The 12,638-nt window shown below is 42.6% G+C and overlaps 1 protein-coding gene across 1 annotated transcript in view; it reads left to right on the forward strand.

Moving 5' to 3' along the window:
• Positions 1-12,638, forward strand: part of LOC144689691 (doublesex- and mab-3-related transcription factor 1-like) — a 181,101-nt gene that overhangs the window by 97,096 nt on the left and 71,367 nt on the right. The window lies entirely within an intron of this gene.

Raw genomic sequence — 12,638 nt, forward strand, 5'->3', positions numbered from 1 at the left:
CACCTGTCTGATTTTTGTGCTGCCGGTTAGGTGAGGTTTTTAAAAATTCATTTGGGGGATGTGGGCGTCGCTGGCTAGGCCAACATTTATTGCCCATCCCTAATTGCCCTTGAGAAAGTGGTGATGAGCTACCACCTTAAACCGCTGCAGTCCATGTGGTGTAGGTACCTACAGTGCTGTTAGGGAAGGAGTTCCAGGATTTTGACCCAGTGACAGTGAAGGAACGGCAATATATTTCCAAGTCAGGATGGTGAGTGGCTTGGAAGGAAACTTACAGGTGGTGGTGTTCACATCTTTCTGCTGCCCTTGTCCTAGATGGTAGCGGTCATGGGTTTGGAAGGTGCTGTCTAAGGAACCGTTGTGTGTTCCTGCAGTGCATCTTGTAGATGGTACACACTGCTGTCACTGTGCATCGGTGATGGAGGGAGTGAAAGTTTGTGGATGGGGTGCCAATCAGTGAGGTAGTGGGTGCTAGGGAGTGTGGTGAGGAGTTAGTCCACCTGAGCCCTTGTATATTTTGTTCCTTCCTCTCTTTTCCACTGTCATTTCAAGTCCAAGAGGCTGTCCAACTTTGGATGGGCACATGCAAATGAGGCAGCAATCATGTAGTGATGGATTAAGCCCTGTTTCCTGTCCTTTCCACGTAATTTGTACTGAATCACAATCACAACAACATAAAGCTGGTGTCCTGGGTTACTAGATGTTGTGTTGAAGAAGCAGTGAATTTACAAAGACGATCCCATTGCAAATGTTGTTTAAATCATAGAGACACAGAGGAAATTTCAAGCCCTAGGATGGGTGGGACAGTGGCAAGAGGTGTTAAAATTGGAAACCTCACTCCCATCCTGTCGCAAATGCACCAATTTCCTGGGTGGGTTTGGGGTGGTGCGAGTAACCTAATCTCAAAGATGGCTCGATAATTCTGGTAAATTATGAGGCTGCATGCTTCAGTTTTTAGCAGCTATTTGGATTACTCGGGGCTCTGGATGCGAGAACCGTTGGGTCCATTGTGTAAGTGTATTCCTTGTGGAGCAAGAGGAGCGGGAGTGGTCTCCCCCAGCCCCCAAGGCTAACCTGCTGTTATCTGCCTGCCTCGCGCTGATTACTGGACCCCAGCCCTGCGATCAACCATTTATTCGCCACCATCCCTCCAACTGTGATCTCCAAACATACACCCCACCCTGCGATCCCTTCAGCCCCACAATCTTTCTTTTCTTCTCTCTGTTCCCTGGCTGTGGCCTTGTATCACAAGACTTTCTCACCTGGCAGCGGCAAGCCTCTCAATCTGACTGGCTGCTGGATGCGGAACTGAGTCTAAAAATTCCACTGAAGATCTGCCATTAATTTCGGCAGGGCCGTGCAAACTTTCTTGCATTTCTGGGTTTCCCTGCCTGCCCACTCTCTCTCAGTCTCCCCGTAAATATCGGGGCCATTGATGTTTACAGTACAGCAGGAGGCCACTTGGACCAATGCACCTGAACCAGCTCTTTGTTAGAACAATCCAAAACTAATGTCACTGCCCTAGTCTCTATCCAGAGCTCTGTATCTTCCTCTGCTTCAAATATTTACCTAACCATAAAAGATACAATAGCTTCTGCCTCAGCTACTCTTCATGACAAAGTATTCCATGCTCAACAACTATCTCCTAATCTGCTTCACACTCTCCTAGTGTAAATTAACCACATGTCACTGACTCTTCAACCAAGCTGAATAGTGCCTATTCATCCTGTCAGAAAAGTTAATCATTTTAAAACCTTTTATCAGATCTCCTGTGAGCCATCTCAGTAAAATAGTTCCAGGATCTTAAATCATTTCCCATAACGATAGTTTCCTACCACTTAGTGATCTTAGTGAACCTATGGTGTGCCCACTCTATCAACTTAATGTCCTTTCTTTTCATTGTCTCCAAAACTACATATAGAACTTTTAATTGTATACAGAAAATTATAATTACACAAATCTTGTTCCTTATTGTCCTATTTATAAAACGGTAAACATATCAATAAAGTCAGCCTTGGAACTTTTAGCGTCTGGAAAAATAACATTTTAATGTGTGCAACACGGTAGTGAAGTTGCACCTAAATGTTGGTGGGGTTCTGTCCATCTCTAAATGGTTGACTAATGATTATGTTGGATGGTTTTTCAGCATCAAAGGTGTCATATGAATAGTTGCACCATTTCTTCAGACCTTAGCATACCGATTGTTGATGACTGTAGGAGTCTCAATCAGCAGATAGACAAATACACAGAGCTGTGACATTGCTGTGGCTTTGCAGAAAAGGGCTGGCACATGCAGGTACAGCAGTAGTCTAATTTGGTCAATGCTACAATGCTGAACTTGGGGATGGCACTGTGGAGTGACATAGCAGATAGCCCAGCTCACAAACACTTCATGCAGCACCATACATTCTGGATATATAACACAGTCCCTTTGTTGTTGCTAGGCTAGAACCTTAGAAATCACTACTTAACAGCATTGTGGACTGCAGCAGTTCAGGAAGACTCATCGTCATCTTCTCAAGGTGTACAGGGTTTGAGCCGTTTCTGCTGGCCTCCCTATCCTAGGAATGAATAAAACACTTCAACATCAACAGCCCTTAAACAGTGGGTTGTCTGCTCCGTCACTTGTATGCAGACTCCTGCTTGCATCTAGGGTTCCTTTTTCCCCAGTTTCTACCCAAAACTTCTTAATCCTCTGCCCTTCAGCTTTGATTAATGAATTGAAAATATCTTCAGCAGATTTTTTCAGCAGATTCCCCCTTTCTGTGACACACATTTTTAATTCTCCCTTATGATTTAAATGTTACTTCAGCACAATTGTTCCCTTCCACCACTAATTTCATTTCTGGATTTTTGGAGTCTGCACTTAATAAGTCTAAACTGTAAAATTTAGTGCAGTTTGCACCTGACCTTTCAGAGGGATCTGCAGTGGTTCAGAACTATTTACAACTGACCATGGAGCTGTAATAGTCTATTCCAGTCTTCTGCACACCCATCCAGTGTATCCAAGGCACAGCCCTGATTGCTTTGAAGCCCCACACCCCATGAGTGTTTCAAGACTACAGCCCTTTAACTCTTTCCCAGGCTGGATTCAGTCTTCTGAGCGCACAACTTTCTACAGAGTAACCCAGGCTATCACCTTGAGCCAGCCCGATCACCCCTTCAGAGCCCAAGCCTTGAGCCCCCTACCCTCTGTCTCATTTGTAAGTGTTCCACCAGCTCTCTCTCAGATTCAGTACCTAACTTGAACCTGGTAACATGTTGCTCAGCACCAGACTGTTTATCCTGGGCTTTAAGGGTAGTGAGTATATAGGAAAAGGAACATGTGAACTTAAGAACAGTTTGAAACAGAAATAGAGAGAAGAAGCACAGCAAAAGAGAAATCTAAAGAGTGATTGGAAAAGATTCAGAAACAAGTGAACAGATATCCACCACAATGAGACAAGTGTCAGAGCCATGCAGGGAGAGAGAAAAAGTTGAGACAGGAAGACAGATCAGCGCATAGAGAATTAGTTGGTAACAACAAAGTTAATTGTAAGAAGAGAAAGACCATTTTGCTTTTACTGTTTTCCTGGAACGTAGTGGCAAGGAATGGTGCAGAATTTGGTGAAATTTAAATTCAATAAGAATCTGGAATTATAAGTCTGATAATGACCATGAAACCATTGCCTATTGTTGTGAAAACCCATCTGGGTCACTAATGTCCTTCAGGGAAGGAAATCTGCTGTCCTTACCTGGTCTGGCCTATATGTGACTCCAGACCCAAAGCAATGTGGTTGACTCTTAAATCCCCTCTAAACAAGGGCAATTAGGGGTGGGCAAACACTGGCCTAGCCAGCAATGCCCACATCCCATGGATGAAGAAAAAAAAACGATTTGTCACCCCTGCCATTATGGAACAGTGCGCCATCTGGCTTAATGTGAACAATGGCATGTGACCCCCATTAGTTTGTTCTAAAATTACAGAGTGCGACAGTTTTGAAGTTGGATGATGCACCTTCTACTAGCTAGCAGCAAAAGCTGTTCCAGATTACATGTCACAAGAGCCCTTGTTCTTCTTACAGAATGACGAGACAAAACACAGGTGCTGTGGTCTCTGACATTGTCATTGTGAGTGGCTTATTGTGGAAATGTGACTGAAAATGTGCAGGGGAGTGCCCTTCTGGCCTCAGCCTTTTCACCAAAGGATTAATGAGGCATACAGTGAAATTATCTGAGGGTCAAATGCAGTTCCTTCCGTGCCTGGTGTCACGCACGCCGTTGTTTTACTGCCCTGGAATGTCATTATAAATATCATTTGAAATACTGCAGTCTAGTTTCCATGTGAGTAAGTAATTAGCCATAGTCACTATTTGAATGGATATGTAAATGAGTGGACCCAGGAAACCCTTCTGTAAGTAGTTCTCCTGCTCACTGGTGGGTGCCAAAATATTTTTGTGTTATAAAAGAGGTGCAATCACTCAACTCACTGCATGGAAATTCTCCTCTTATAACTTTACACAGTTTGTTTCCAACTCCCCATTGCCAAACCACCCTCCTGGAGGAGGTAGTTGACCAGCTAAACTGGCTATAATAATCCACCCACAGACAGGCAGGGGTGCCCACGATCAGGCCAGAACTCCGTGTTCTGCAACCCAAATTTAACCTCAGGTGCCAAGAACAAACAAATTGCTTCTACCCTTGAAACTTCATTGTGTCTAGTACAAGCAAAACACATCAAGAAACGTTTCTGTCATTTGGTAGTAGAGAACTTGAGTATTGCTGAAAAAGACATCTCGTCAAAGCTTTTTGTCTTGCATTCATCAGGACAATCGCAAGAATGCCAATGTCAGTGGAAGCAACAACTTTATACTGTATGAAAAGAGAGTGCTGATTGGTTGGCAAGTGGACTCTGAGTGGTAGAGGTGTTGCCTTGGAGGATGCACCAGTTAATGGTGACTGACAGTTAACTGCCAAGCATTGTTTGAAATTTTAAACCAGGCCCCTTGACTCTGATTGATCAAGGCATTGCCTTGAGGAATGAACCAGCAAACCGCTATTACTTATTTTGTTTAGCTGAAACAGGTGCAGTGTGTACATGTTCTATCCGTCTGTAAAGAACAGGGCTCTGTGTATTAATATATGTAGCTTCCAGTACACGCAAATGTGCCACATTGCGAGCCTGACTGAATCTTAAATTGGTTGTCAACGTAATTTTTAGCACATTGAGGATTATTTAGCAAATGTTGTCCAATTGCAAAATCACCTTTAATGTTGGACACTGTGTTTTGAGTTTTGCAAGCATGGGCTGGTTGTGTACGGTCTGTACCTTGCCCATTGCAAACAGCGGAAGGGACATGCTGTTCGATATGATCCGCCAGTCGTTGGGATGTACATCCTACATACACTGGCATCGAAATTCACATACCGCATTACTCATTTGTGTGATAGGCAGAACTCTTTTTGGCTTGACGGCAACATCCTGTTCACAGCGAATACCACTCATGTTGGTACTGCGTAGTAGCAGCGTGAAACAGCTATCTCAAAGTTTTGGGATACCTTGCCCTTCCAGTGTAAATTGAAGTAGACTGGGCACTTTTCAGGGTCGAAAGTGACGGCCTTAGGCCCACTCATGAGTTTGTGCAATATACAGCCGAAATGATCTGATCAGGGTAGCCATTATCCCGCAGGATGCCTTTGATGCGCCCTATTTCAGCACCAAGTTTGCATGGTGAGCAAATGTCTTGGGCCCTATTTACAAAGTTGCCGACAAGGCCAATCTTATCATGCGTGGAACTGTAAGAATCCCAGTGTGTATATTGACCAGTGAAGGTAGGCTTGTGAGAACCCCTGGCAGATTTCTCAACTAGTATGTCAAGGAAGGGGACTGCTCAGTTGCAAAGATGAATTGGAGTGCAGGATGGAGCCCATTAAGACATGTAAGGAAATTACTACATGCTGTTATGGATTTAAATATAGCAAATGTTTCATCCACATATTGGAAACATGCAAGTGGTAGGAGTTAACTTTATTGATAGCAACAACAGCAACATAATAAATTATTCAGAAATAACCTCTAAACAACACAGATGTTGCAAAGCAGCTGTTAGGACTTCAGCTGCAGTAGTGTGGCAGCCAGATCAGGCAAATCAATGAATAACACACAATAGAATTCCAATGTTCTTTATTCATATTACTCAGCATCCTAATTATCAATTAACACCCTGCCACCACGTTGAAATTACCTGATTGTTTTTTGCTTTATTTGTGATTCATCAGGTTTTCTTAGAGAACAAAGGCCTTTTAATGTTTTTCATTATTTGTCCTATACTTGACTTCATTCCAACGCCGAAGTGTTGCCTTTCTTCTTAAAAATAGTTTTAAATTTTTTAATAGTCTTTAATTCTTCTTAGAATAGTTTTATTTGAGACATTATTTAAAAATTCAGTAATTGCACTGTATAACCCCAGGGTTAATCAATTTATTCTGGACTTTCATTTTTCTCCTCCAGTTGCAGTTTTCTGAAATATGAGAATGTTTGGTGAAAATTTATTGCCGTACCTTCGATCCAGGGTTGTTAAAAAGGCAGTGAAATCAGACAATATTTGTACTTTTCATATTCTGAAACTGGCATTCCTGAAAATGTTACTTCTGTCCTTTTGGCAAAATACACTTGTGTGCAGCTCTGATATATGCATTATTAATATATTTTCAACTATTCTTCTCTTCCCATTCTCACAGTTAGCTCTGGTGTCCCCCAAAGACCTATCCTTGGCCCCTTCTTATTTTTCATTTACACGCTACCCCTCGACAACATCATTCAAAAACAAATCAAGTTCCATTATGTATCACAGAATCTTTACAGTGCAGAAGGAGGCCATTTGGCCCATCAAGTCTGCACTGGCTCTCTGAAAGAACATTCCTCCTAGTCCCACTCCTCTGCCTTCTCCCCATATCCTTGCACATTCTCTCTTTTCAAATAGCAATCCAATTCCCCTTTGAATATCTCGATCAAACCTGCCTCCACCACCCTTTCAGGCAGTTCGTTCCAGACTCCAACCATTCTCTGGGTGAAAAAAAAATTTCCTGACATCACATTACTCCTTTTGTCAATTATTTTGAATCTATGCCCTCCAGTTCTTGATGCAGCCTTGAGGAGGAGCAGTTTCTCACTATTTACTCTGTCCTCTATCAAGTCTCCTCTCAGCCTTCTCTTCTCCAAAGAAAACAGTCCCAACTTCTCCAACCTATCTTCATGGCTACAGTTCTTTATCCCTGGAATCATCCTTTTAAATCTCCTCTGTACTCTCTCCAATGCCTTCACATCCTTCCTCAAGTATGGCGCCCAGAACTGGATACAGTACTCCAGATGAGGGCCTAACTAGTGTCTTGTGCAAGTTTAACATGACCTCCTTACTCTTGTACTCAATGCCCCTATTAGTAAAGCCTAAGATACTATATATTTTATTATCTGCTCTGTCAACATGCCCTGCCATCTTCAGTGGCCTATGTATGTACACACCGAGGTCCCTTTGTTCCTGCACCTCATTTAGAGGCTCTCTCTTTATTTTATACTGTCTCACCACATCTTTCCTGCCAAAATGAAGCATCTCACACTTCTCTGCATTGAACTTCATCTGTCACTTGTCTGCCCAATCTACCAACATGTCTATGTCTTTTTGAAGTTCAAGACTATCCCTATCACAGTTGACAACACTTCCAATCTTCGTATCACCTGCAAGTTTTGAAATCATGCCCTGCACACCACAGTCTAGATCATTAATATATATCAGGAAGAGCAAGGGTCCCAACACTGACCCCTGGGGAACTCCACTACAAACCTCCTCCAATCTGAAAAATAACCATTTATCACTATTCTCTGTTTCCTGTCACTCAGCCAATTTCTTATCCAAGTGCCTACTTTCCCTTTTATTCCATGACCTAGAATTTTGCTCACAAGTCTCTCATGTGATACTGTATCAAATGCCTTTTGAAAATCCATATACACCACATCAACAGTGTTTCCCTTATCAACCTTCTCTGTTACATTCTCCAAAAACTCCGGCAAGTTAGTTAAACATGATTTTCCCTTAATGAATCCATGCTGGCTTTCCTTAATTATCCTGCACTTGTCTAAGCGATTATTGATTTTACCCCGCAGTATAGTTTCCAGAAGTTTCCCTACCACTGAGGCCAGACTGACAGGTCTGTAGTTGCCAGCTTTATCCTTGCACCCCTTTTTTACAATTACATTCGCAATTCTCCAGTCCTCTGGCACCTCCCCTCTGTCTACTAAAGACTGGAAGATTATCATTAGTGCCTCTGCAATTTCCACTCTCACATCCCTCAGTACACTTGGTTGCATCTCATCCGGTCCTGGTACCTTAACTATTTTAGGTAAAGATAGCCTTTTCAACACCTCCTTAGGCTCAACTGTAAGTTCTTCCAGTGTATCAGTTACTTCTTCTCTCACTTCAGCCTGGGTCGAATCTTCTTCCATTGTGAAGACAGATGCAAAGCACTCGTTCAATACTTCCGCTATTTCTTCATCCTCCACATAGAAGTCCCCTTTTGTGTCCCAAATCGGCCCTAATCTTTCTTATACCACCCTTTTATTATTTACATGCTTATAGAAGACCTTGGGATTACCTCTTATGATGGCTGCCAGCCCCTTTTCATGCTCTCTCCTTGCTTTTCTTTTTAGTTTCTTCCCTTCCCCTCTGGTCCTTCTATATTCAGCCTGACTCTCCATTGAATTTTCTACCTGACATCTGTCAAATGTGCACTTCTTCCTTTTCATCTTTACCTTTGTCTCGCTCGTCATCCTGGGCGCTATGGATTTATTTGTCCCACCTTTCCCCTTCAAGAGAACATACCTTGACATTGCCTGCAATACTGTTTCTTTGAAGATGGCTCATTGATCAGCCACAGTCTTTTCTGCCAACTTTTGATTCCAACTCACTTGACTCAGGTGCGTTCTTATCCCATCGAAGCTGGCTTTTCCCCCATTAATTATCCCTGCTCTGGATTGTTCCCTGTCCTTTTCCATGATTAACCTAAACCTTATGATACAATGGTCACTGTCCCCTAGAGGCTCCCCCACTAATATTTGATCCACTTGGGCCAACTCATTCCCTAGAACCAGGTCCAAAAGTGCATGTCCTCTCATTGGACTGGAAACATACTGCTGCAGAAAATTATCTAGAACACATCCCAGGAGCTCTCGCCCCCTCTTGTCCCTTTCTGTTATTCCTATCCCAGTCTATATTTGGATAATTGAAGTCCCCCATTATGATTACTCTATAATTCTTGCACCTCTCTGTAATTTCTTTGCAAATTTGTTTCTCTGCATCTCTTCTACTAATTGGTGGTCTATATATCATACCAATCAATGTTATTTCATTGGTGTGCTTATTTCACCTTTTTCATTCCTTACCTCTAGCCAGTGAGATTCGGTCCTTGACCACCCTGCACCATCCTCTCTCTCCAGTACTGTAATGCCATCTTTAATCAATATTGCCACCCCCCTTTTCTTCCTTTCCTGTCTCTCCTAAACACTTTGTACCCAGGAGTATTTAACATCAAGTCCTGCCCTTCTTTGAGCCAGGTCTCTGTTAAAGCAATAATATAATAATTCTATTTGTCAACCTGTGCCTGCAGTTCACCAATCTTATTAACCACACTCTGTGTGTTCACATACATCACATATATGTACATTAGCCCTGATTCAGGCTTTTTAACTTTCCCCCTTATTCCGAGCCCATCTTACTATTGCTTACTCTAATTCTATCAAACGCTATCTAGTCTAATTCTATCAAGTATTCTATCTACCTTGATACTATTCTTTGATATGTCCTTGTTATCAGTTGATACTTCTCTGCTTGCCACTGCCAGTTTTTCTCCTCAGTTCTCAATTTCCCCTCAAGTTCCCATCCCCCCAGCCAACCTAGTTAAATCCTTCCCAACAGCACTAGCAAACCTTCACATATGGACATTAGCCCCAGTCCTGTTTATGTGTAACACATCCTTCTTCTAAAGGTCCCACCTGCCCCAGAACTGATCCCAGTGCCTCAGGAATCTAAAGCCCTCCTTCCTACTACATTTCTCCAGCTATGTATTGAACTGCTCAATCTTCCTATTCTTATGCTCACTAGCACGTGGCACTGGGAGTAATCCTGAGATTACCGCTCTTGCGGTCCTGCTTTTTAACTCCCTTCCTAACTTCCTAAAATCTGCCTTCAGGACCTCATCCCTTTTCCTATCTATGTCATTGGTCCCAATGTGGACCATGAGCTCTGGCTGTTCACCCTTCCCCAGAAGAATGTGCTGCAGCCGCTCTATGAAATCCTTGACCCTGGCACTGGGCCTCGTGGAATCATGTCTACAGCCACAGAAACGCCTGTATGCTCCCCTAACTATGGAATCCCCTACTACTATAGCACTTCCACTCTTCCTCTCTCTTCCCCCCGCCCCCAACCTGTGCAGCTGAGCCACCTGTGGTGCCACAGACTTGGCTCTTGCTACAGTTCTCTGAGGAACCATCTCACTCATCAGTATCCAAAATAGAAAAGTGGTTAGAGAGCGAGAGAGCCTCGGGAGCGAAAAGCCTTGGGATTTCTGCACGACCTGCCTGTTTCTCTTAGATACTCCAGTGGTCACCCATTCCTTCTCTGCCTATGTACTTCTTAGCTGCGGTGTAACCATCTTTCTAAATGAGTTAACCATGGAATCCTCAGCCATGCGGATGCACCACAGTGACTCCGGCTGCTGCTCAAGCTCTGCAACTTGTGCTCAGGTTTCTGCAGCTGATGATACTTCCTGCAGATGTAGTCATCGAGGGCATTCTGTGCCTGCTCAACTTCCCACATCCCACAGGATGCACATTCCACATGGCTGAGCTGCACTGACATACCTTAAATACTGTAGTAAACGCTTTATATAAAGTTTATTTACTAAATTATTTTAATTTACTAATTTATTTTAATTATTTTCTTAAGTTAAAGTCATTTCTATGTATACTGCAATTTACTGTGTTTATTAAATGCTGGTGCCACCCACAAATACAGCTAAAAGTTATACTTTTCTTAATTATACAGGTGTGTGTTTTAGGTATTTATTTTAATTATTTTTGATGCCGATGGCATCCAGCTCTACCTCCACCTCCTCTCTCTACCCCTTCGCTGCCTCTAATTTGGCAAGCTGCTAGCCTGACATCCAAAACTGGATGAGCAGAAATTTCCTCCAACTAATTGATGGGAAGATTGAAGCTATTGTCTTCCAGTACAAACTCCATTCCCGAGCCACCAATTCCACCCCTTTCACTGGCCACTGTCTGAGAGTGAATCAGACCATTTTGCAAGCTCGATGTCTTATTTAACCTTGTGATAACTTCTAATTCCTTTTCTGCACCACCAACAAGACCACCTCTGTAACGTAACCCATCTCTGCACCTGCCTCAGCTTTACCTGCTGCCTAAACCTTCAGTTATAATATGTTCAGCTCTAGACTCAACTATTCCCATTCTCTGCTAGCTGGCCTCCCGTTTTTCACCCTCAGTAAACTTGAGGTCATCTAAACCTCTGCTGTCTGTACCCTTACTCACAACAAGTCCTATTCACCCAGATCGCCCTGAGCTCACCACCTACATTGGCTCGTGGTCTGGCAACACCTTGCTTTTAAATCCCTCCATGGCCTCACCCCTCCCTATCTCTGAAATTTCCTACAGACTCATGACCCTCCAAGATATCTGCACTGCATAAATTCTAGACTCTTGTGCACCCCTGATTTTAATCACTCCACTGTTGCTGGCTCTGCCTTAAGCTGATTTGAACCTAATTTCTGGAATTCCCTCTCTGAATCTCTACATCTCTCTACCTCTTTGCTTCTTTAAAACCTACTTCTTTGCCCAAAGTTTTGGTCATCTGGCCTAATATCACTGAACATGGCTTTGTGTCTATCTTTGTTTGATAACACTCCTGTGAAGTACTTTGGGACGTTTTGCTGTGTGAATTTGCTATGTAAGTAATAAAAAAGGAAAAAACAGATTGAGTAAACGAGCAAAAATTATAAAAATAGTGTGAGCTTCTACAAGTAGTTTAGACAATGAGACTGGGAAATAAATCATGGGAAACAAGGAAATGGAAGAAACTTTAAACAAATGTTTTGTATCCGTCTTCAAGGTAGAAGACACTAAAAGCATCCCAATAATGGTAGAACATCGGGGGACAAAAAGGAACAAAAAAATAATCACTATCACTAGAGAAAAAATACGAGGCAAACTAATTTAAGATAGAGATGAGGAGGAATTCTTTCTCGCCGAGAGTCATGAATCTTTTGTATTTTCTACCCCATGGAGCTGTGGTGGCTGCGTCATTGAACATATTAAAGACTGAGATATATTTTTAACCTAAAATGGGTGTCAAGGCTTATGGGGAGCAGGAGAGAAAGTATAGTTGAGGCTAAGATCAGATCAGCCATGATCTTACTGAATGTCAAAGCAGGCTCAAAAGGCTGTATGGCCTACTCCTACTCTTATGTTCTTAAAAGCTCTACATAAATGCACTTTGTTGTTTTACTCAGGAAAAAAATCTGGTGAAAGAATAACTGAATGTATGTTGCTTAATATTCTTCTGCTTGCTGTTTTACAGAGGGATTAACTT

The sequence above is a fragment of the Cetorhinus maximus genome, chromosome 2, assembly GCF_964194155.1.
Source record: "Cetorhinus maximus chromosome 2, sCetMax3.hap1.1, whole genome shotgun sequence".
Taxonomy (NCBI): Eukaryota; Metazoa; Chordata; class Chondrichthyes; order Lamniformes; family Cetorhinidae; genus Cetorhinus; species Cetorhinus maximus.